Source organism: Gopherus flavomarginatus, unplaced genomic scaffold, assembly GCF_025201925.1.
Source record: "Gopherus flavomarginatus isolate rGopFla2 unplaced genomic scaffold, rGopFla2.mat.asm mat_scaffold_2611_arrow_ctg1, whole genome shotgun sequence".
Lineage (NCBI taxonomy): Eukaryota > Metazoa > Chordata > Testudines > Testudinidae > Gopherus > Gopherus flavomarginatus.
This window is the reverse complement of record NW_026114930.1, coordinates 29740-33283: the sequence shown is the minus strand read 5'-3', so window position 1 is coordinate 33283 and position 3544 is coordinate 29740. Positions and strand designations below refer to the sequence as shown.

At 36.1% G+C, this 3544-nt stretch overlaps 1 long non-coding RNA gene across 2 annotated transcripts; it reads right to left on the bottom strand.

The window, feature by feature from the left end:
• Positions 1–444: 444 nt before the first annotated feature.
• On the bottom strand, positions 445–3310 carry LOC127042111 (uncharacterized). Of its 2 annotated transcripts, none has more exons than XR_007771859.1 (3): positions 3296–3310; positions 1231–1355; positions 445–883 (listed from the first exon to the last, which is right to left on the bottom strand). It is a non-coding gene; the product is annotated as an uncharacterized LOC127042111 (long non-coding RNA). The 2 variants fall into 2 exon arrangements; XR_007771860.1 differs by lacking the exon at positions 3296–3310 and adding an exon at positions 2370–2384.
• Positions 3311–3544: the final 234 nt, after the last annotated feature.

Here is a 3544-nt window from a genome sequence, read left to right as displayed (position 1 = left end):
GTATAAGCTCGATAGTATTCATCACCATGCAATTTTGACAGGTTTCCACGCCCCTTTTAGGGCTTTTGTCCCGCCTTCCCACCCCCGTTTTGGTTGGCGCTGTCGGCCATTTTGAAAAATGTGTGTGTGTGTTTGACTAGGGGAAGTGTATTTAATATCAGGGTGGATTAAGAGAAAAGTTAAATAATATTGAAGACTAGGTTTATAAAGGGAATTTACTACGGCAAAACCTGTTTGTTAAGCACCGAATAAAAAAGCATTGAATGTATTCAATACCAATGTAGGTTAAGAAAAAAACATTATAAACTAAGTTTAAAAGGATAATTAAGTGAAGCAAAACCTGTTTTGTAAGGACATAAGCAAAAACTATAAGGAAATACTTAAAAAGTAGGTTTAAAAAATTAACCAAGGCAAAGCCTGTTTGGGGTGCCCTGGGTAAAAAAGGGATTGAAACTTTTGACTGCCAACATAGGTTATAAAAAGCTTTTTAATATTATTAAGTAATATTAAAAACAATACAGCTAGGTTTAAAAGGGGAATTGACTGAAGCAAAACCTGTTAAGTAAGCACATGGCCAAAAACTGTAAAGGGGTCCTAAGAAAAAGGCTTTTAAAAACATTAAAAACTAGGTTTAAAAGAAAATGTACTAAGGCAGTGTAATAAAAGTGAATAAAACGTATTAAAACTAGTCAATACCAATGTAGGTTAAGAAAAACGAGGTTTAAAAGGAAAATTGACAAAGAGAAAGCCTGTTCTGTAAGCACAGGGTAAAAACTCTATAAAAAAAGTGGCTAAGAAAAATACAATAAAGCTCAGGGTAAAATTAAAAAATGTTTACCTTTGCAGTCTTTTTGTAAAACGAGGCAGCTTTTCTGGTTTAACCCTAGTAAATAAAACACATTAAAACTAGTGAATGCCAATGCAGTTAAGAAAAAACGAGTTTTTAAAGGAAAATTGACCAAGGGAAAGCCTGTTTGGTAAGCCGGGGTAAAAAAGCATTCAATATCAGTGTAGATTAATTAAAAAGAGCAAAGATAGAGAGCACGCGGCGGAATCAGAATGAGACAGAGAGAGAGAAGCAGGCAGAGTCTGTTTAGTAAGCACAGGGTAAAAAAGCATTCAGAATCAGGGCGGGTTACAAGACAGAAAAAGCGAGGAGAGAGTCCGCTTTGGAAAGAGCAACGATAGAGAGCACAGGGTAGGATTAAGAGAAAGAGAGAGAATTGTTACCTTTGCCCGTCTTTCTGTAGAATGAGGGAGATTTCCTGCTTCTGACACTCTCCAGCTTGTTATCACCGCTTTTGGATCGGCCCAATCAGAGGTGGTTTTACAACAGCGTCATAGAATTCATTTTCCTGAACCAACCAATCCTAGTGTTTCAAGAGTTTAAGCAAGAGCCAGCCCCCTCCTTTGCCCCTCCCCTTCTCTCTCCCCCCGCCCTTTTAACTGTTTTTTTCTTATCTAAAGAAACAGACCCCTAGCATTTTCCCGCCATGTAGCCCTTTTACAAAGAGTTTTTATAAAAGTTAAAACCATAAGCTTTTACTAATACACCATTTTTAACACATGTTAAAATTACCTAAGTTTTGCAAAGGAATAAAAAAAACACCCCTTTGTATGTGTTGTAATAAAAAGTATGCAGAAGCACCCTAGGTTTTTTAGTAACAGGCGGTATATATATTTTTTTATTTTGTAAACCATTAAATTAGGAAGACAAAGAAGCAATGCGCCTGTTAGCAAAGCAGCCTCTGTGAGTTAGTGAATTAGAGATAAGAAGGCTGCTTCTTTTTCGTGCTTTTTAACAAACAGAAGTTACAATTACATTAAGTTTTGCAAAAGGATAAGGACTCGAAAAAACAATTTTTTTGTATGTGTTGTAATAAAAATTATACAGAAGCACCCTAGGTTTTTTAGTAACAGGCGGTTTATATATCCCTTATTTTGTAAACCAGTAAATTAAAAAGACAAAGAAGCAAAGCGCCCGTTAGCTAAGCAGTTTTTGTGAGTTAGTGGATTAGAGAAAAGATTGCTTTTTTTACTATTTAACAAATAAAAGTGAAAAGGAAACCTGCAGACCCATAGCCTTTGTTTAGGCACAGGTGTTTTAAAACAGGTAAGTGTGCAAAAACAGTTTAGGGCTATAAAACTAACGTGTTGTAACAAAAAAGGTTTGTTTTTTTTTTAATTTTAGGCTAATGCGAACCATTTTTAAAGTAAAAACAGCAGGCTTTTGCAGCAGAGCGGCTGTCAGCAAAAGCAGCCTCTGTAAGTCAGTAAATTAAAAATAAAAAGAACAAAAACATAAGAAGGTCTTCTTTTAAAGCAAAAACTAGCCAGATCAGGTATTAAAATCATACTAACTTACTTACTATTAAAACTAAGCTTTTTAACCATTAAAGTTTAAAAGCTAAAGTGTGTAGCCAAAAACCTTCCGCCTTTTTTAAAAACCGACTAAGACAACCACCCCCCCCCCCCCCTTCCCCTCCCCCCCTCCCCCCTCCTCCCGCCCTTATCTAAACAGCCAGAGCCTTCGGCTTTTTTTTAACCCTGTAACAAAAGCTATATACCGTTTTAAAATGTGTTTTTAAAGTAATACCTAATTTTTTTAACTTATTAACAATGTAAAATAAGTTTTAAAAGTTTAACGTGGTTTATTTTTAAATTAGCACATTTTAAAGTAAAAACAGCAGGCTTTTGCAGCAGAGCGGCTGTCAGCAAAAGCAGCCTCTGTAAGTCAGTAAATTAAAAATAAAAAGAACAAACATAAGAAGGTTTTTCTTAAAGCAAAAATAGCCAGATCAGGTATTAAAAAGCATACTAACTTACTTACTATTAAAACTAAGCTTTTTAACCATTAAAGTTTAAAAGCTAAAGTGTGTAGCCAAAACCTTCCCGCCTTTTTAAAAAAACCGACTAAGACAACACCCCCCCCCCTTCCCCCCTCCCCCCTCCCCCCCCCCCCCTCCTCCGCCCTTATCTAAACAGCCAGAGCCTTCGGCTTTTTTTTTTAACCCTGTAACAAAAGCTAATTACCGTTTTAAAATGTGTTTTTAAAGTAATACCTAATTTTTTAACTTATTAACAATGTAAAATAAGTTTTGTAAAGTTTAACGTGGTTTATTTTTAAGTTAGCACATTTTAAGTAAAAACAGCAGGCTTTTGCAGCAGAGCGGCTGTCAGCAAAAACAGCCTCTGTAAGTCAGTAAATTAAAAAAAAAAAAAGACAACATAAGAAGGTCTTCTTTTAAAGCAAAAAAGCCAGATCAGGTATTAAAAAGCATACTAACTTACTTACTATTAAAACTAAGCTTTTTAACCATTAAAGTTTAAAAGCTAAAGTGTGTAGCCAAAAACCTTCCCGCCTTTTTAAAAAACCGACTAAGACAACCACCCCCCCCCCCCCCTTCCCCCTCCTCCCCCCCCCCCCCCCCCCCCCCCCCTCCTCCCGCCCTTATCTAAACAGCCAGAGCCTTCGGCTTTTTTTTTAACCCTGTAACAAAAGCTATATTCCGTTTTAAAATGTGTTTTTAAAGTAATACCTAAT